This window comes from Rhagoletis zephyria, unplaced genomic scaffold, assembly GCF_001687245.7.
Source record: "Rhagoletis zephyria isolate East Lansing unplaced genomic scaffold, Rhagoletis_zephyria_1.1 Rzeph_scaffold_86702, whole genome shotgun sequence".
Classification (NCBI taxonomy): Eukaryota; Metazoa; Arthropoda; class Insecta; order Diptera; family Tephritidae; genus Rhagoletis; species Rhagoletis zephyria.
The window spans coordinates 65,226-87,476 of record NW_016243750.1 but is presented as its reverse complement, the minus strand read 5'-3'; the positions used below and the strand labels follow the sequence as shown (position 1 = coordinate 87,476).

At 35.7% G+C, this 22,251-nt stretch overlaps 1 protein-coding gene across 1 annotated transcript in view; it reads right to left on the bottom strand.

Moving 5' to 3' along the window:
• Nucleotides 1-22,251, bottom strand: part of LOC108357902 (retinoblastoma family protein-like) — a 104,794-nt gene that overhangs the window by 22,468 nt on the left and 60,075 nt on the right. The window lies entirely within an intron of this gene.

Here is a 22,251-nt window from a genome sequence, read left to right as displayed (position 1 = left end):
AATAAAACTAAGTTTAGATGTAAATATATGTAAATATCGTTGAATTCCATTAATATATTTATGTTTTAGAACGTTTTAACTGTGACCAGTTTTTTTCGTGTACATTCTTTATGCATAAGAAAGTAAATTTATGTGCTTCGTTACTGTAAAAAGAAATTTGATATCCGTCAGCTTTATAAGGGGAAAAAAATAAAATAAAAAATAAACTTTTAACGCTTTTATAAATGGATTAAAAATTAGAAAATAATATATCTCACTCCCATAGAATTTGTTTTGATAACTTTTGATTTTGAAATTTTAGCAAGTCATTATAAACAATTTATGACATTGAAAATGAAAAGCGTGGAGCGCATCCAATACAAAGCATTTGGTTTAATTGACAGTAGTCAAACTACATAATATAGACCTAAAATTTCTACAGAGAAAGTACAAATTTGATATCGATTTTAAGCGGTCGTTACATGCATGCGCTCCACGTTTTCCGTTTTCTATCTCATAAATTGTTTATAATGACTTTTGCTAAAATTTCAAAATCAAAAGTTATCAAAACAAATTCTATGGGACTGAGAAATATTATTTTCTAATTTCTAGTCCATTTATAAAAGCGTGGTATATCAAAAAGTTTTTTATTTTCTACGTCCGGATATTTATATCCATGAATCCTCTGGGTGTTCGGTCGCTACACTAGTTTGGGAGCGAGCTAAAGTGGGAGGGCGTAACACCCCGCGTGCGCTGGGTTTGGGTCCCGCCACGGTAAAACCCTGCCCAATGAAAAAAACATGCTCGGATAATATCCCCATCTTTTGATGACGATCACGGCAAACATAGGAAGGATTATGATTTGAGGGTATGCACCTGGAATATCCGAACCCTTAATTGGGAAGGTGCCTCTGCCCGGCTAGTTGATGTCCTAGGGAAAACATTTTCATTTCTGAGAGCATGGTAGCTCTGAGATATAGCGATTAAAAAAATTGTGTTCTCCATAATATGCACAATTTATACTTTAGCTCCTAAACTATTATTCCATTTGGAAAATATCGTTTATGCGGAAGAAAGTAAATGTATGTGCTTCGTTACTGTAATGATAAATTTGAGATCCATAAGCTTTATAAGGGGAAAAAATAAAATAAAATAAAACTTTTTAATATACCACGCTTTTATAAATAGATTAAAAATTAGAAAGTAATATATCTCACTCCCATAGAATTTGTTTTGAAAACTTTTGATTTTGAAATTTTAGCAAGTCATTATAAACAATTTATGAGATTGAAAATGAAAAGCGTGGGGGCATGTAATCGACCTGAATTCATATGAAGAATGGGTATATGAATAACGACCGCTTAAAATCGATCTCAAACTTGTACTTTTTCTGTAGAAATTTTAGGTTAATGTTATGTGCAAGGTACCCTGGAAACAACTTCAACCCTCAAGTTATTTGCCTTCGCCGATTCCTGTTGCTACTATTTCGGGGGATCTCACTGAACATTTTCCAAAAAAAGAGAGCGAAATCCGTCGGGCGCTTTTTTTCTATGGTAACTTTTACTAATTCAAATATTACACAGGCCAACAAAACTTTTAACAAATTTTGTTTCCTAAAATGTTAAAGCTGTTTTCGATAGCCTTTTTTGTGCTGATTACGAATCTGTAAGTATAAAGTTTCCATCAGCTTTAGATTTTGAGAAAAAACGTGGTCAAAGTGAACAAAAAACTTCGATGAAATCAGTTTTTGGTATTCAACAAATGACTATAAGTGACCATCAAGTCAAGGTGCACGAATGGTATTTTCAGGGATAGAAGTCGAGAGTTAGTTTAAGCCCAAGTGGAAGGTTCTATCACCTTATGTCTTTTTGCTAGAGCTTCTCAAATATTGCAAAAAACGCGATTTTTTTGATACTTTGACCATGTTTTTCTCAAAATCTAAAGCCGATGGAAACTTTATACTTACAGATTCGTAATCAGCACAAAAAGTCTATCAAAAACAGCTTTAACATTTTAGGAAAAAAAAATTGTTTCTTGAATTGAAATTGTTGTTGAATCGGCGAAGGGAAGCATCTTGAGAGTTGAAATGGTTTCCAGGGTACCGATTGTAGTTCACGTTTTACGTTTTCAATCTTATAAATTGTTTATGACTTTTGCTAAAATTTCAAAATCACAACAAATTCAATGGGACTGAGATATATTGTTTTCTAATATTTAGTCCATTTATAAAAGCGTGGTATATTAAAAAGTTTTATTTTATTTTCTTTATTATGTCTAAGTATTGATATTTTAGTATTAATGGACATGAGCGTAGCCAGGTAGGGGCCTACCCTATTCAAAAATAGTACCAGGAAATGCGTGGCTCGATAATTCCGCCCCCCCCCCCTGGCTTTCAAGTTTTTTCCTATATATACTATATAACAAATTATACACTCAATGCTAACGAAATAATTAGTCAATTGATTTAAAAAGTGGATATGTTGATCATTAGGTTCTGTATCAAGTTATTCTCTCTAACTTCAAGGCACTTCCATTTAAAAAGGGTAAAAACCTGGCTGAAGTCGACAATGAGCGAAAATGGATTAAACGCTAAACTATAAATAAATTTATAGTTCAATTGTTTATTACTTTGTCTTTAGGTTTGAGTCTTCTAAACGTACATCGAAAGTTTTATATCACAGAACCAATCTGAGATTATTGATAAAACTATAGACCGGTTTGGTGAATAGCCAAGACGTTTACTTCTTAAGTAAGTACAGCAGATGACAGAAAACACATAGCGCATATAAATTTCTTTAATAAAAATTGCATATTAGAGGCTGCTAATATGTATATCCATTTTAAATTATAGTTAAATTATTAGTTAAACTTTACTACAGAAAAATTACACAGAATTAGCAATAACGCGGCTGAAAAACAACAAAGCCGCTGGAGCTGACAGCCTGCCAGCTGAGCTATTCAAGTACGGCGGCGAGGAGTTGATAAGGTGCATGCATCAACCCTTGTGCAGAATATGGTCAGATGAACGCATGCCCGACGACTGGAATTTAAGTGTGCTCTGCCCAATCCACAAGAAAGGTGACCCCGCCATTCGCGCCAACTACCGCGGGGTCAGCCTTCTAAGCATAGGTTACAAGGCCTTATCGAGCGTATTGTGTGAAAGACTGAAGCCCACCGTCAATGAACTGATTGGGCCTTATCAGTGTGGCTTTAGACCTGGCAAATCCACCATAGACCAGGTATTCACAATACAACAAATCTTGGAAAAGACCCGCGAGAGAAGGATCGACACTCACCACCTATTTGTCGACTTTAAAGCCGCTTTTGACAGCACTAAAAGGAGTTGCCTATACGCCGCTATGTCTGAATTTGGCATCCCCTCAAAACTCATACGGCTGTGTAAAATGACGTTGAGCAATACCACCAGCTCCGTCAGAATTGGAAAAGACCTCTCCGAGCCGTTCGCCACAAAACGGGGTTTCAGACAGGGCGACTCCCTTTCATGTGACTTCTTTAATATGATGTTGGAGAACATAATATGAGCTGCAGAACTGAACCGCTCAGGAACAATTTACTACAAGAGCGTGCAATTGCTGGCTTATGCCGATGACATCGACATCATCGGTAACAAAAACCGCGAAGTCTGTTCTGCCTTTTCCAAGTTGGATAGGGAAGCAAAGCGCATGGGTCTGGTGGTAAACGAGGACAAGACGAAGTATCTCCTGTCATCAAACAAACAGTCAGCACATTCGCGCCTTGGCACCCACGTCACTGTTGCGAGTTACAATTTCGAGAAAGTAGAGAATTTTGTTTACTTGGGAACCAGCATTAACACCGATAATAATGTCAGCATTGAAATCCAACGTAGAATCACTCTTGCCAACAAGTGCTACTTTGGACTGAGTAGGCAATTCAGGAGTAAAGTCCTCTCTCGACGTACGAAAACCACGCTCTATAAGTCACTCATCATGCCCGTGCTGGTATATGGCGCAGAAGCATGGACAATGACAACATCCGATGAGGCGGCTCTTGGGGTGTTTGAGAGAAAGATTTTGCGGAAGATTTACGGTCCTTTACGCGTTGGCGACGGCGAGTACCGCAGACGATGGAACGATGAGCTGTATGAGCTTTACAACGATATGGACATAGTGCAGCGAATTAAAATACAGCGGCTCCGCTGGCTTGGTCATGTCGTTCGAATGGACACCGACGCTCCAGCTCTGAAAGTATTCAACTCGGAACCCGCTGGTGGTAGCAGAGGAAGAGGGAGGCCCCCACTGCGATGGAAAGATCAGGTGGAGAAGGACTTGGCTTCACTTGGCGTTTCCAATTGGCGTCAGTTGGCACAGAGGAGAAACGACTGGCGTGCTTTGCTGAACTCGGCCAAAATCGTTTAGGCGGTTACAGCGCCAAAAAAGAAGAAGTTTAACTAATGATTTAAGTATACTTTAAAATATATAAGTTAACATCCCTTAATGAATTTTTTATTTATAACACGGTGCGACAAAACAAAATCAAATAATATATTTAACATACAGCGCACAGTGTTTCGAATATAAGAAAAGGTAGAAAAAAGTCATGGTGACAGTTGGTAAAAAAAACTGTTTTGACTTAGAGAGGGAATAGTAAAAGTCATAAGTACCAAACTTTACATTATTTACTCACCCCCCTTCTTCACGAATGATACATTTCCAAAAAAATACGGGAATGGGCGCGATACCGACTAATCAGTTTAGTTGCATTTGGCGCTGGACCCATTACAGAAAGTGTTTCTTTTTCAACTGTAATTAATTATTTAAATCTCGTGGAATATTCAGGTGAAGGTATTTATCATTTATTTGGTATTTTCTTACCAAAAATTTACTTTGAAATGTAGATGCTAAAGATTATTAGTAAAACAAAGTGTGAGTACCGGTCCGTCAGGTCTTGAAATTAGACTAATATCTTAGAGAATTTTATGTAGTTTTCGAATATATAATTTGATCTTTGCGCGCGACTTTGCAAATATATGTAATTTTTGATTTTCAGCTTCTTTTTGCATAATTTAGCGAAAAGAATTTTTAGAACAATAAAAAAATCCCACCAGATATTGGGAAAAAAGCGAGTATTGACACCTAAGTCATTTTATTGTATAATCTTTGTTTTCTGAGAGTGGAAAGCAGGAAACAAAAATTACCCAAAATTCCATCATATTTAATGACTGGGCCCACATTTTTTGTGAGTTTTGAACGTTATAGTAATCCAATCTACCCCATATTTTATATTTAGGTTTCTCTAATAAAATAAAGACTACAAACTAAATTTCATCGAAATCGGATGAGATTTAGTGTTTCCGCCCACAAGAGTAGAGAGCGTGGCAATTATTCCATCTTTACAAAATTTCATAATTCTCTATTTCTAAGTAAAACTAGAGCAGATGTCAAGTTTCAGTGAAATCGGTGCAGGTGTACTATTATTTCCACCTGCCTCCATATAGTCGAAACCAGGGACGTGAACCGGATGAAAAATTTTGTCGGTTCGGTTCAGCGGTTCGAACTGTTTTTCCTCTTTTGGATTGGTTCGCCAAAACGGTTTTTTTTGGTCTTTGAACCGGGGTTTCGGTTCGAAAACCAAACAAGTAATAAAGTCTAAGTTCGGGCGGAGCCGAACATTCAATACCCGGCGCAAGTATTAAATATATGATTTTCACCTTTCCGAAAGCCACCGCAACATGGTATACCGGGGTGTATCAATTTTGAGTAATTTAGCGTCCTTAAATATCGAAATATTGAAGTTTCAAGCTTTTCTGAAATTTACCGTTATATGAAAAGCGGCCTCAATTTTAGCCTGATTTCAATGATTTTCAACGTTTTGCTTTTATTTGGCAAGCACAATAGCCATACCGAGTTTGGTATAAATTGGTAGACCGGTTACCGAGATACATATATGTGATGTTTGCGGTGCCACGCCCGTTTTCCAAAATTTTATCATGAACGTATTTCTTGGTAAAGGATTGTCGCAGGCATCAATTTTGAATAAATTAGCTTTAATATTTACTGATTTATCGAAGATTTCGTATTTCTCCAAATTACCGTTATATGGGAGATAGCGTGGTTATTGTCCGATTTTGCCCATTTTCAATACCATCCGTTCTACGCCCGAAAGAAGTGCGCATACAAAGTTTCGTTAAGACAGTCACCGCTTAATCGATTTCTCTTTTTATTCTGATCACTTATGTATACATTTGTCTATATCTATCTCGATTCGTTTTACCTGTTACAAACAACCGTTATGTGACCAAAGTTATAATACCCTTGTGCACAAGTGCGCTCGGGTATAAAAAATAACGCGCAAGGTTGAGGGTCAAGAGATGGGTTGCCTTTACATTTGATATTGTCACATGGTTAACAAACATGGTAGGTATTACCATGTTTAACAAAAAGAAAAAAGTGGGTACATTTATCTATTAAAACTTAGTTGAAACGAACCTTTAAACCTTTATGGAAAGTGGTTCGGTTTTCGTTTCGGATCAAACCTTTGTGGGAAATTTCGGTTCGGTTAATGGTTCAGTTAATTAATAGAAAAAAGCGTTTTTCCGGTTCAAAACCGGTTCGGTTCAAAACCGGTTCACGTCCCTGGTCGAAACACTGTGCAGCGTGGCGACGAATAACTGTTACCCAGATTTTTTGAGAAATAAAAGGGTTCTTTTTAGATTTTGCGAAAAAAGTATTTTATTGTTAATTTTCCACAGATTTTACTTAAGCTGTATTAATTAGTTCATAAATTTTAATTCTTATTTACATTTGCCAGCAGTGTAAACTTTGAGAGAAAAGTTCATTTGGCAATATACCAGCATACAAAATCTGCATACTCAAAATGTTCCATATGTCCTCATATTTATACATACATATGTATATAATTTAAGATAAGATATTTCGCTGCCAAGCAACGATTATAAATTGTTGTTTACCTTACAAAATTGCGGAGGAATATTACAGAGTATACGAAAAAGTTAATTTTTTTTTAATTTTTTATTTTGAATAACGTCTGGTCCGACTATTTGGCTTACTATACAGGTATGTAGAGATAAGAATTTAAAAAATACATCAGGGTTTAGTTGCGATATTCGCCTTTGACCACTATGTTTTGTAGATTTCCCAGTAGTGCAAAGCTTTTGACTGCCATTCACCTGGGAGTGGCCATAAGTGATTCGCGTGTTAACGGTTCAAATCGCAGCTCACTATGTCCGGATATTTATATCCATGAATCCTCCGGGTACCGACCGAACACTCGTTTGGGAGAGAGCTAAGGTGGAAGGGCGTAAAATTCCGCGTGCGCTGGGTTTGGGTGCCGCCACGTTAACACCCTGCCCAATGAAAAAAAAAACATGCCTCGGATAATACCCCCTTCTTTTGATGACGATCACGGCAAACATAGGAAGGATTATGATTTTAGGGTATGCACCTGGAATATCCGAACCCTTAATTGGGAAGGTGCCTCTGCCTGGCAGGTTGATGTCCTAGGGAAAATTAAGCCTGACGTCACCGCCATCCATGAAATGCGATGGACGGGGCGAGGAAGGTAAGCGTAGAGCCTTGCGACGTCTAATATAGTTGCCACGTAAAGGAGCGCAAGTCGGTGTTGGATTTGTGGTGGGAGAGAGACCGGCGTTCACTCTAGTTCACGAACGTCTAGCCACAATCCGCATCAAAGCGAGATTCGTCAACATCTCGCTCATATGTGCCAATGCCCCGATGGAAGAAAAGGACGAGGTATCCAAGCATCTCTTAGCTTACAGAGTACATATTAGCGCTTCCCCCAACACGTATAAAAATCGTGCTTGGTGATTTAAATGCCAAAGTGCGCAACGAAGAGATCTTTGGTGCCAGTGTCGGGAAATTCAGCCTCCACATAGAAACGGCGGGCTGAGGCTGATCGACTTCGTCGGGGTCCGAAACTTGGCAGTATGAAGTACTGGGTTCTAGCATAAAAAGATCCATCAAGCTACATGGGTGTCTCCAGATCGAAAAACGGGAAACCAAATCGAGCATGTTGTGATAGACGGAAGGCATGCTTCCAGTGTTTTAGATGTACACACGTCTACTCCGAGGGCCAAACATCGACTGGCATCACTATATTGATGCAGCCAATATACGACCCCACCTAGGTGCAGCAAAAAAGGGCCCCAACAGTGCAAGGAAAGTTCAACGTCGAAAAGCTGCAATCAAAACAGACGACCAAAGGATTCGCCGCTCGACTCTCACACCTGCTGTGAGAGAGCACTCTTCAACAAACCGACATACGCGAGCAGTGGAACCACATTTCCCGCTCATTACAGGTGGGATGAGGAGTGTCAAGAAGCTGCAGATAAAAATGCTTGAAATGCTGGCCGACTGAAAAACCACCCAACATTTTTAGCAGAGAGTTGAGCGACTTATGGAAGGTTTCAAGACTCCTGTAGGAACAACCATGGCGACCTAGTGACCGATGACCAGAACATACTCAAATTATGGAGGAAACACTTCTCGACCCCTTTTGAATGGCAGAAGCACATAAAAAAGTGGAGAAGACGAACCCGAGTGATTGAAAATCCACCATAGACCAGGTATTCACAATACGCCAAATCTTGGAAAAGACCCGCGAGAAAGGGATCGACACTCACCACCTATCTGTCGACTTTTAAGCCGCTTTCGACAGCACTAAAAGGAGTTGCCTATACGCCGCTATGTCTGAATTGGCATCCCCTCAAAACTAAGCGGTAACCCGACTCAAACAAAAAATAAAAACTTCTTTATGGTTGTTTGTGTTTCCGACAGGGTAGGAGTATGTTCTGGTCATCGGTCACTAGGTCGCCATGGTTGTTCCTACAGGAGTCTTGAAACCTTCCATAAGTCGCTCAACTCTCTGCTAAAAATGTTGGGTGGTTTTTCAGTCGGCCAGCATTTCAAGCATTTTTGGAACGATTTTGTCTCCAAACCAAATTTGACAAGGGATGACGGAAAATCGTTCCACAATACATCAAAAAATAAAAACTTATTGCACATGTAAAGACCATATCCTTTCACTTGGTACCTCAGTTTTTAGTCACAACAAACGGTGAAGATGTTATAATTTTAAAAAGTGGTAAAGTAATACATTATTGAACATCTAAAAGCCGAGCCCTTTTATTTGACACCTAATTTCTTGTAATCCAACGAACAGTGCGGATTTTATAATTTTTAGACAGGTGGCAATCCTAAAGGAATTTAAATTGCTAAAGATAATATTCCTACCGATACAGATTGTACTTAAAAAATCGTGTCTAAATCCGTTCAGTAGTTGATGAGATTTGCGTGGATAGTAGTTTTTAAACAGGTGGCAACGCTATTTAAAAGCTTTTGTATATGCGAAGGCCAGGCCCTTTCATTTGGTATCTCGTTTTGTAATCCAACGAACGGCGAAAATCTTTTAACTTTTTAATAGGTGGCAACCCTATTCAGAAAAAGAATGCATTATTGCACATGTAGAGGCTAATATGTAATTTTATGAACAGGTAATAACCCTATTAAAAAAAACATTAGAGGTTTTCTAGAGGTCAATCCCTTTCATTTGACACCTCATCTTTTGTAATCCAACGAACGGTGCGGATCTTATAGTTTTTTAGACAGGTGGCAACCCTATTAAAATTCTAAATAAAAAGTCACTCTCCTGTCGATACAGAGTACACATATTAGAGAAAATCTGGTCAAAATGCGTTCAGTAGTTTTCGATATTACCGCGTACAAAGAATCTCGACTTTCCTTTATACTATGTATAGATATTCTTGCTACCACATGAATATATGAATTCGTGATAAGAATATACTTGTGTTGGGAAGTATCGAGTACTTTTGAGGATCGAGTTTTTTGGTATCGATACTTTTAAGGATCGGGTGTTTTTCAGAGTACTAAGTACTTTCTTTAAATGCACATATGTTGGTAACATTTCAATACTTAGTGTAGAAATTTCACAATCTGTTAATACTGAGTACTTTGAATCGATCCTAAGTACATGCATCAAAACGATTATTGGAACAGAATATTTTTTGAGTACTGAGTACTTTCTAGTTCTTTTAAGTTCTGAGTACTTTCGAGTTCTTTTGTGAGTACTGAGTTCTTTGGAGTACTCAGTATCGATGCTTTTAAAAATCGGATGCTGTCAATCCTTTTGAGAATCGAGTTCTGAGTACTTTTGGTATCGATACTGCCCAACACTAGAATATACATATGAATTCGCCTTGGAAGATAGAAAGCGAGCAAGAAGAAATGTCGAATAAAGGCATTTGTCTTCTTTCAACTTAAATAAATGCATTTTGCAAACAAAAGTGCGTACGTTACTTAGTGCCTTGGCGAATTCGTAAGGATCTATTGATTGCATTATAAACATTTTCATTTATTTGTTAAACATACAATAGATAATTATGTGACAGTTCACTTCCTTCAGTTACTTCCATTAAACCCGGTCCTAAGGATGCTAGAAGGGCGAATTCATATAAGGTGGTGTTGCCTAAAAATGAATAAATAAATTATATTGTCGATGTTTTTGCAAAACCGCCCATCGACCAGTTGCAAAACCGCCTAAATCGCCGTTGTGTCAAAAATGAGATTTGGTAACCCTGAACTCCAGGCATCGAATTTATGCATAAAAATCATTAAATCGTTATTAAAACGACAGATTTGTAAAATAATAGCTAGAGAAAACACCGTCTATCAAGGCAATGCCTTCAAAGAATAAACCGTTTTTCGCTCTCCTGTAAAATTTTAGTGCCGTAAGATAAGACGGTTTTGCAGTTCGGCGATGGGCGGTTTTGCAAAAACATCGACGATATGTATATCAGAAAATTAATGAGATGAAATGAAATTATTGTTTAATTTCTAACCAAACTATGTATGTAACTCAATCGCCTAATCGTTTGCCGAACCGTAAACATACCCTGTGGGGAAAGTCTCTAGTTCTGAACTGGTGCGCTTCTAGTACATTTAGACCCAGTACTGGTTCGCGATAAATCGCTTTTGCATGCAAGCAACTGGCGAATTTAACATGGCGATGTCCTAGGAAGTGTCAATTGCCCCCCGCTGCATCCCTTTTTCGATAGTTCCGAACTAGTCCTAAATTCTATAGTTCCGAACCAGTTCTAAAATCGACAGACGAAAGAAAAAAGTATCATGATTTTTCAATCTTTTTGGTTCTTCCGTGTGTGCGATTTTAAGTTATTTTGGAAGAAATGTGTTTTCAATTTGAAATTAAATTTGTTTGAATGATTGTAAGAAATGTACGTTTACATACTTTTAGCTGTAGCTGAGTTTGCAGAGGTGCTCGCTGTTATTTCTTAGATTCCAGACTGTCCCAAGATGTTGAAATGTTAACACAAATTTTAGTTTTGTATTACCAAGCTATGAAAAAGCATCTGCGAAGCACAGAATAGAAGCGTATTTGAACGAAAAAGCCGCCGAACACATATCTATGCAAAGTAAACAAGCCCCCCGCTGCATCCCCTTTTCGATAGTTCCGAACTGGTTCTAAATTCGACAAATAAGATCTAGTTCGTTCTGCATCCCTTTTTCTATAGTTCCGAACTATTTCTAAATTCGTCACTTTAGATATAGATTTCTAGTGAAAAAAACTGAAAAAAAATTAGTTTTTTTAAAGTACCACTTTTCGCCGATTTTGGACTGGTGGGGATCTAGTTCCTATCGGACTAGTTCGTTTTTGGCGATAAAGACCTAGTACGGAACTAGAAATGAGTCACTAGTCCGCGGTTTCCCTACAGGGTATGTTTACACATCAACTTTCGTGGTACTCACACGTTTTTTAAAAAGTTTCACTTCTATCATGTGTACGGTGCTACACACACCTTTTTTTTGTAAACCTGTGTAATCATTATTTTTAAGTTTAAAAACCTATAAAATAAAAATAAAACTTTTTAATATACCACGCTTTTATAAATGGACTAAAAATTGGAAAATAATATATCTCAGTCCCATAGAATTGGTTTTGATAACTTTTGATATTTAAATTTTAGCAAAAGTAATTATAAACAATTTATGATATTGAAAACGAAAAACGTGGAGCGCATCCAATACAAAGCATTTGGTTTAATTGACAGTAGTCAAACTAAATAATATAGACCTAAAATTTCTACAGAGAAAGTACAAATTTGATATCGATTTTAAGCGGTCGTTATTCATATACCCACTCTTCATATAAATTCAGGTCTATTACATGCCCCACGCTTTTCATTTTCAATCTCATAAATTGTTTATAATGACTTTTGCTAAAATTTCAAAATCAAAAGTTATCAAAACAAAGATATATTATTTTCTAATTTTTAGTCCATTTATAAAAGCGTGGTATATTGAAAAGTTTTTTTATTTCATTTATTTTCTACTTTTTAGTCTTGTCCGTATAAAATTTTGCAATAGATATTAAAATAATTCAGCTTGCAGTGAAAAGAGGACAGAAGGCTATGCAAGCAAAATGTTGTTTGCTCACGTTTAGTATATACATTAGGCTGGGTCGATTTTGTATGGGGGAAAATAAAATGCATTTGACCGTATTGTAATAGTAATATTATGATGTCTTATATCTAAGCCAATTGTTATTGGTCACGAAAGATTAATTTAAAACTTATCTTTAGCCCGCGCAATTCAATCAAAGTGTATGAATTTTGAACATAAAACTTTGGCTTGTAATATCTATGGAATGCGTCAATTGTTATAAACAGGACGATATATCAAATTAAGGGTTATTAAATTAAGTACCTCACGTTCATTTATCATTTTTCAATATCTCTACAAGTTTTTAAGATATTAAGATAAAACTTACAAAAACTATAATTTTCCCTTATAAATTTTCAATTCTTCATTATCTCAGCCACCAAGTGAAAAATGCAAAAAAGTGAGACGCGATTTATTTCAAACGTTTTAATGTCTTCGGATGTTTATTTAATATTAAGAGGGCCATGAGTGTGGTCACGCCGATTTGGTCAGTTTTCAAGATCGTGGTGAATGAAGTCAAACATGTATTGTCAAAGATTAGGAATCGTGTGATAAGTTAATATTAGTTTCAAGCATATAAGTATTTACAAACATTAACATAATACAATTAGGGTGAGAAACGCCCATTTTAAGTCTATTTATATTGTCTTGAAAATTGGTGCGGAATGGTTTTATTAGTCATCGAAGAAGCACATTTTTCGCGGTTTCTAAATTTACCGTTATATGAAAGTAGGGGACGAGCAATAAGTGTTTAGATATCCATAAATCTTTAAGGTAATTCTATTATGTGAATAAGTGACTGTAGGTAAATGCAATCGTCTTTATCATATCCTGGGAAATCCTTTTGAGCACTCTCCAATTGGACGATATTGCTTCGCATTCAGCTTCAACGAAAAAAGTCACTCCCTGGCACACTTTTCTGTAATCCGGTTCTTTCATTTAAAAGTTATTTATACAATTGAAGAGAAATTTAGTTAGAAAAAACTGGAGATCCACTTAAGTCTTTCGATATAACTTTGGTAAATGTTACTCGATCGGTACGTAGTAATTACCAAATTGAATGCGAGACTTACTGTTACTGATTTATGATAATTATATGATGAAAATCGTTCAGATTATAAACAAATTATTTTAAAATAAAATAAAAATTTGAACATTTTTTGTAATTTTTCTATATTTGCAATTTTGATACAGTATGCATAAAAATAAATAAACTAATTAGTGTTTCTAGAAGTTGTGCCTGTTTAGTCTTTCCATACACATTTGCATAAACCAAATTTTTCTACGATGATGGAAAATAATGGCTTTTTTATTAGAGCTACCGAAACTGTTCCTATATTTGCAAAAACTCGCAAACTATAGCTAATATTAAAAAAACATAAGAATATTTGGAACCAGCGACCTAAATGCCCGCCAGCAATAGTAATGCTGTTCTTTACAGCTTTTGACTATAGGCCAGTGCAATTATCAAGACAACAATTAAAATTTTATTGAAAAAAGATATCTTTGAGATTAACGATAAGCTAAAAGGCAGCGAGAAATGATATTTGACTTTATATTTTGCGTTGCGTTATCTAATAATATGCAACAAAACTTTTGTCTGAACCCAGATTTTTTAACAAGAATTGGTCTTATTCGACCAGTGTGCTGTGGGTCACTTGGCGATCGATGCGCGGGCTCTTACAATTAAAATAAACTACTAATAGTTTGCAGGCTTGTTGTTGACTTCATGATACAATATATTTTCACTATTACCAAGGGATTTGAGAAAAATTAGATTTTCGACCCGCCCTAATATACATACTAGGGATGTTTCAAATGTCATATTTTTCACATTCGCGAATGCGAATGTGCGAATGCGAATGTTAGGATTAACATTAAAAATGCTATAATCAACTAAAGTCATCGTTTTTATTACTTAAAAATTTTGTAAATTAAGTGTGCCTAACCTATACAGTGTTTTAATCTAGTAGTCAAAATTCATATTATATTTCAAAAAAAGTAATTTTGCTGCCTTTTCTCCCATGAGGCGATATCTTAGAGGCTCGTATATAAGGCTGGTTGCACTGAACAATTGCTCACTTGTAACGCTGGCGGGTGGAGCGCTCAAATCTTTGCGGGCCAGATCTGTCAAATTGTCGTATTTTAGTTTAGTTTTCCACCAATCGAGAGAATTTGCACCGAGATGAGCTCGCTTTTCTTTAAGATAGGCCTTCAATTGAGCTTTAATTTCACAGATTTTATAGATACCGGGCGTGCGCTCGACGTCAGTTGATACAAGTAGCACCCAATTTAAATATGGAGCATTTCAAACTTTCATTTTATCAGGAATAAGGACATTTTATTTGCCCTTTACAATTAAAGGTAGAAATGGAAAAATAAGGCAAATATCTTAAAAAAGACAGAAAAAGGCAACATCAAGTGAGTATATATGGAATCAGGGAAAGCTCAATCGTGGACATTCTTAATCAAATATACTCTATCTCTTTAGCAGAAAACAAGGCAATTGCCATAAAATCCGTTCCCTGCTTATAAGACTGTTAGCAGTACTTGTTGAAGGCCCATCACTATTGCTTGATATACTAGTTAACCGTTTAGCGCTGGTTATTGTCCGCACCGTCGTTAGACAGACCTAGAGCCATTTCAACAATATTAGAGTGGACTCTCTGCCCATGTACACATTCGCATTCGCAAAACATTCGAATCATTTGATGCGAATGTGAATGTGTAAATTGTTGCGAATCATTCGGATGACGAATGCGAATGCAAATATTGTCAACATCCCTGATACATACATATGTACATACACACATATAGCAGCAATTAATTTCATTTAAAGAATTGGCGTCGCTGTAGCGTATGTAGTGCATATTTTTAGGCGCAATACTTAACTTCTTCTGGCGGGGCGACATCTACCTCTAGAGTTTTTCTAATTGTATGTCTTTGATATCGTCGGCCGCTTTGATATCTTAACAGCGGTCGTCCCCCGGCAGGCAATGGCAAACCCCCGAATGTATTTCTGCCATGAAAAACAGCTTCTCAAAAAAATACAATCGCCGTTCGGAGTCGGCGTAAAACTGTAGGTCCCTCCACTTTGTGTGACAACATCAAGGCGCACGCCACAAATTGAAGGAGAAGCTCGGCCAAACACTAAACTGATACATACGACGAGGTTGATATCTAGACGAGGTTTGCCATAAATACCTTTGCTTTATTTATAGTATAAATGGTGGTCTGGACACACGACTTTGCAAGTTGATAAAAGCGTTGTAATATGCAATTAAGTGAGTGCACTTTTTCACATCTTTGGCTATATCTCAAAAACTATTGCAGTTTATTATATTTTGATTACATATTCAGATTAGACGGAAAATTTTACATGAGAAGTGTTGGTGTAGTGTCACAGGTAAGATTTCTTGTAAACTAGTGTAATTATCAATTAGATGAATTAATTACTTTAAATTCACACCGCTTTTATCACCACCTCCAATGGTACTATTTTTATTTCATGCAATATTATTTAGTTAAACAGGACTACAATAAGTCGTGGACAGGGAAATGATTTTATGGAAATTGCCTTCTTTTCTGCTAATGAGATAGAGTGTATTCGATTAAGAATGCCCACGATTTAGCTTTCCCTGATTCCATATATACACATTTGATGTTACCTTTTTTGCCTTTTTTAAGATATTTGCCCTTTTTTCTTATTCTACCTTTAATTGCAAAGGGTAAGTTAAAGTCCCTTATTCCTGAAAATATGAAAGATTTAAACGTTTCCTATCTAAATTGGGCGCCACTTGTATGAACTAATGTCGAGCGCACCTTTAGTACATTCAAGAGTTTTCTTCGCGAAAATCGAATGAAAATGCTACCAGAAAACTTCAAAATGCATATTGTAGTTCAATGTTATTACAACTACAGAGACTAAGGTTTTGTGAGGTAAAAACTCGAAAGGAGAAAATGGTCAAAAGAAAAATTTTTCATATAATGAAGCTAGTTCATAGGTTTTCTCTTTTTACTTGTAAAATAAACATTTCTAAAATAAATATATTTTTTGATTATTTTTCGTTTTTGTATTTTTAGTGCCTTCTTTTGACCTTTCTGCGATTTCTAGTGGCTTTTCCTGCCTATTTCGCTATTTCATTATGCCTTTTCCAGCCTGTTTCGTTATTTTATTTTGCATTTCTTATAGGTTTTTAGGTCCTGAAAATCCGTTCCCTGGTCGAGGAGTAGGCTCCAAATACACTACGCCACAAGTAGAGTGTAAAACCTACATATTATGGAGAACACAATTTTTTGAATAGCTATATCTCATAAATGGTAATCCTTATGAAGAAAAATGTTATAACGGTTTTTATAGATAATTGGATGATTTATTCTCACCTGTTTTTGTGACAAACCTTACTGTTTTGCTGAAACATGAAAAAATCGATTTATGTGACCTTTGACCTTGAATACATATTTTTTTTTCCATACGTGGGATCGATGGGAACTTTTGACATTTCATTCATAATGATGTCGTACCAATTTTCAGCTTTATGTGAATTATTTTTTTGTTAACGTGACTGGGCTATATGTTAGGTACTAATATTTAACATAAATTTCACCAACAATTTTCAATAAACATTTTATTATTTCCATTATATAAAGTTTTTTGTCTCTCCTGAAAAAAATAATTAATTCTGTTAGTTTGGACGTTTCTATATTTCGTTCACCTAAGTGAACTAGTTCTTTAGTTCATTTAGCTCAATTGACGAATACATTTATGTTATTTTAAACAAAGTTCATTTATTTTTATTATCATTAAGGAAGACAAAAATATGCACAAAAAACTTAATTATATGATCCTTAAAATGACTCCAAAATATTAAAAATATGCTTGATATATGCCCCAAAAATTTATATAACGAAAATTGGTTCGGTGATCGCATAAAGAGTTTGTACACACATACATATATGTAAGTATTGAAAATGAACGCTCTACGGCAAAAGACTTTGTTGCAGGGTAGGCAAAAACTCGGGGTTCGAGCGAGCGAGCGAGTAAACTCCTACTCAATGCCTCGCAGCAGTGTTGCCAAGTTTTGAATTTGCAAAAGCACTAAAACCCAAGAAAAATCGCTTTTTTCACGACAAAAGCACCAATTTTTTTATCGGAGGATTTAATGGACTTTGTATGCATAGGTAGGTAGACCGATTCAAATTAACCCTCTAGTGGGCTGAACCGCCTCTAGACGGTCGTTAACTAAACACGTATTTAGTGCACCTATAATAATTTTTTTCTATATTCGAAAAGCACGATGTTTAGAAAAAAAGCGTACCTTTACGACGATGTAAATTTTAATCCGTTATGTCAATCCGTTTTATTTTAATCGGCAGTTGAATCACAGAATGTGAAAGGCTCGGGTAAAATTAATTATTTCTTGCTATTAAGTAATTTCGTAATTAAAGAAATTTTTTCTTTTGAAACATCTTTTGATACAAAAAAATTCAGTGGATTTCATAGTTAAAAGCACAGTATTTTGATATAAGTTTTATAATTATGTCACCATTCGAAATGGAGAAAATTGCTTTCGAACACAGACCGTCTACAGACCGGCTTGCCGACATATAAAAATACCAGTTTGCATTTTTGACCGTCTGCAGACGGGATTGCCGGTTCGTAGGTCAACATTGTGTAAGAGAAAGCTGAAAATATGTGTAAGTATATCGGCGAGCCCGTCTCCAGACGGTCTTGGTTTGTCTACCCTGTAGGAAAAAGTTACTGTCACAGATCGAAATGAACATCATTTTTGGATTTCTCGTGCTAAAATCACCCATTCCTGAATTTTTCAACTCATACAAAAATTGCCCTACTAGAGGGTTAATGAAACTTAATGTTTCTTGCTCTGCGGTCGAAGGTTTGTTATTAATTTTACTGTTAGGAGATGCTGGTGATTTTTTTAATATTCGTAAAAAATATAACAAAGTCAGCCCAAATTATATGTCTAAAATCGATTCCTGGTCCCAGCAAAATGGACGTTTTTGCAGGCAATGGCAAATTACCGTATGTAATTCTGGCATGATTGAAAGTGATGCCACATATTTTTTTGACAAACCATGTACCATGATTTTGTTTCCAGTTTTGTACGGTTCCTTACGAAACTTCCAATTGCTCTAAATTTAACTTCCATTTTTGTTTCAGATTTACAGTTTTGGTGTCTTCAAACTAAAAAAAAAGCAGCAAACAATGCACCAAGCACCAAACTCAAAAATTTTCGCGTTTTGAATTAAAAAAAGCAATAATTAAGTGCGAAAAGAACTAAGTTAGCAACAGTGCCTCGCAGGCAACGAGGCGCTAGCAGCTCGTACTCGCAGCAGGGATGGAAAAGCGAATTTTCGAAATATACCTAACTTGACAATTGAAATGTACCTTTTCGCTGTCAAATGTACCTAAAAACTAACTTAGGATTCTGTTAACTTTCTTTTATTATTTTCAGACAATTGGTAACAATTTAATAAAGTTATACATTATTTGCATTAACAAGAAAGTTTTATCAGTACAGTTGAATTAATATTCATAACAATTCAAAAAAGATATATCGTCACTAGATACGAATAAATGCGCGAGCTTAAAAGTTGACCGCGAAAAAAGACGAATAAAAAAAACTTCTGCGGAGAAAAACTCTTAACATAGTTGACGGCCAAGAAAGACGCGTTAAAATATGTGACGCCGAAGAAAGACCCGCATACTTATTTTTGCGGTCGACTATGTTTGCGGGTGTAACAGTATGTAAATTTCCCCAAAGTGTTTAGGGAATGATGCTGAAAGGTCAGTCTTTGGCCAGGTATAAATCTATGTTTACGCGTCTTTCCTCGCCGTCAACTAGGCTTCGCGTCTTTCTTCGCCGAAGTTTTCCTTAAGCGTCTTTTTTCGTAAGATTTTTTTTTACACGTCTTTTTTCGCCGTCAAAATACTAGCGCGCCTTTATGTATGTTCATTGGGGTGCTCCACAAAAATAAAGTCGGAATTTTAATGCCTCACCCTCTAGGATTGTACTAACCGAAAAAGTAGTTTTTATTTGGAATTAAAAAAATATTTTGGGGCCCTTAGAGCACTCAAAGTTTTTTATGTATTTTACTTATATGGGTGAGAAACAAGTTTTCGTAGAAATGGTATAGAATTCTTTATATTAATATTTCTCGATCGGAAAACCTTGTTTCTCTTTTGGAGATTTTCAGTAATATTACGCAGTTGTTTATTTAACCATTTTCTTGGGTATTATTATTGGCAGTCTCCTAAAGAGAAGCAACGTTTTCCGATCAAAAATATTGATTTTTCAAAAATTCTTTACCATTGCTACGAAAACTTGTTTTTCCCATATAAAATGCAAGGATAGCTTTGAGCGCTTTGAGCGACCTCGAAATATTTTTTTATTAAGAAAAAAACAGGGCTATAATTTTTTTCAGAGTGATTTATTCATTCCCTTTATTTAACCATGCTTATAAACAGCAGGCTATCTAATAGTTACATTTGAGTTTACATGTTTGAGAATATCATAATTATTTAAAAATATACTGAAAGTGAAAATACTGAAATAAAGTATTTAAGAAAATTACACTAGTTTACACAATTTGTTAATTTTATATGTTGAATCTGAATCGCAAACAGTTAACAACACAGAGGTACACCATCCTGACTGTAAATTGATCGGACAATTGAAATATATGCATTGAATTGCTTTCTAACTCTTTTAAAAGTGGTCCTAGGTAGTAGTTCCTAAAGAATTAATAAATTAGTCACTTGAAGGCAGATGCTCGATGCTTTCCATTTGGGCTAGATTGCACTGCGTAAATAAATCATTTGGGTCTATTTTGTAAACCAAGACTTTGATACAAAACCGTATGTGGTACTTCGTGGACAGGCGAACTTGAGCTAAAATTTTACTTACGTATCCATCGTTGCAAGGTAAATAAACAAACTACATTTAGATAACGGATATTTCCTCTTTTAATTATTATTTGCTTTCCGTACTTTCAGCTCATTCACAATTTAAATTCACACACATGCAGTGTAGCCACTTTGCTAGAAAGCCCTCGAAACGTGAGGAGTTTTTCACTGTTCACAAATAATTTAGTAAAGGAACTTGGCCATTGATAGAAATTTTCTAAATTTTTTTTTGCGAGCAACGTAGTCTTTAATATGGATATTTATTTGGCTATCGTCTAATTGTACTTCAATTGAGCTCAGTGTTCCGAATGTACCTTTTGGTTTAAAAAAAGGCAGAAAAAGGTACAATTGATATTTCTTTACTAAGGCATTTGCAAATATTTCTAATATTTTTGGGTTCGTTAAAGAAATACCACAAAAATCTTATTGTTACAATAATGCAAATGCGGATGAGCGAGTGAAACAACTAATACATTCGATAGAGTTGCATTTTTTATGACAGTTTGGGAGTTCGAAGAAAAGCGGGAAGGCTTAAATTGAAAGGAATTGCAGCAACGTGCAGGCGTGAGATTCAAGCGAGCATTAAATTGTTATTCAAATCAAATAAAAGAAAGGGCGTAATAAAAATAAGTGAAAAAAATGAAAAGAACACATTTTCAAAGTTGCCTTTCTAAAGAAAAAATGACATTTGAGTCCAATGTCAAAAATTATAAAATATTGCTAGAAATGGAATGTGCGGGGAGTGGAAGTGAAGAAAATTCGAGGGCTTTTGTGAAAAACCCTCCTGTAGCTTCAGCCCCTCCAGTAGATAATGAAAGTGAGATTAGTAATTTTTTGGCCACCGATAGTTTGGATACAGAGCATGAAGCGTCCACATCTTTAGCTTTAAGTTTTCCTGCAGAAAATATTGACGCAAAGGAAAAGTGTGAGGAACTTAAGTCATGGGCTGTTAGGAATAATATTTCTCAAAATGCTTTAGAGTATTTATTGATTTTCCCCTGTCTGCGAAAACACTATTAAATACCAGCAAAGAGAAGATAAATACTTTAGAAATTTCGGGTGGCGAATTTTTGTATTTAGGGATTCAACGTTTTTTTCTTCAGAGCTCTTTTAGTTACTTACACGGACAAACTGAAGTTTCTATAGATGTAGGTATTGATGGACTCAAACTTTATAAAAGTTCGATCAGGGTTTTATGGCCTATCCTAGGTTCAATTGTAAGGTTTCCTAATGTCAATCCCTTTATGATCGCGTGTTTTTCAGGTTTCAAAAAACCAAATAATTTAGATAGTTTCATGTCGAATTTTTGTGCGGACGTAAAGGTTCTTTGAGAAAATGGCTTTAAAGTAGGGCTTAAACAAAATTTATTACGATTTAATATCCGTCTGTTTGTTTGTGATTCCCCAGCTAGGGCTTATGTGATAGCAGTAATATCACACAATGGCAATGGATTACTTAGAGACTTCAAAATGTTTAGTTCGTATGCACTATTTATCTCTGCATACGATGATCCCTCATGGGAAATAACTAATTACCGCCTTGGCCTCTTTTTTGGCGGGCAGACATGCATTCAATTTTGATATTTTTTGATAATTTTTAATTTGTACTATTTTTCAGAATTTGTTTTTTATTTTATGGCCTTATAACAATTATATTCAACAATTTTTATTGAGCTCGAGGCCGGTTTTTAATGAAAACTTATTGTGGAAAAGCAACAATAATTTGAAAAAAATGGTAGAAGTGATAGCTATTTCATAAATCACCACATTTCCTCATCAGACTTCTTTCAGTAGGATTCGAACCGACGATCCCATTGACTCAGCCAGTTGCCTACGCACTGTGCTAAGTTCG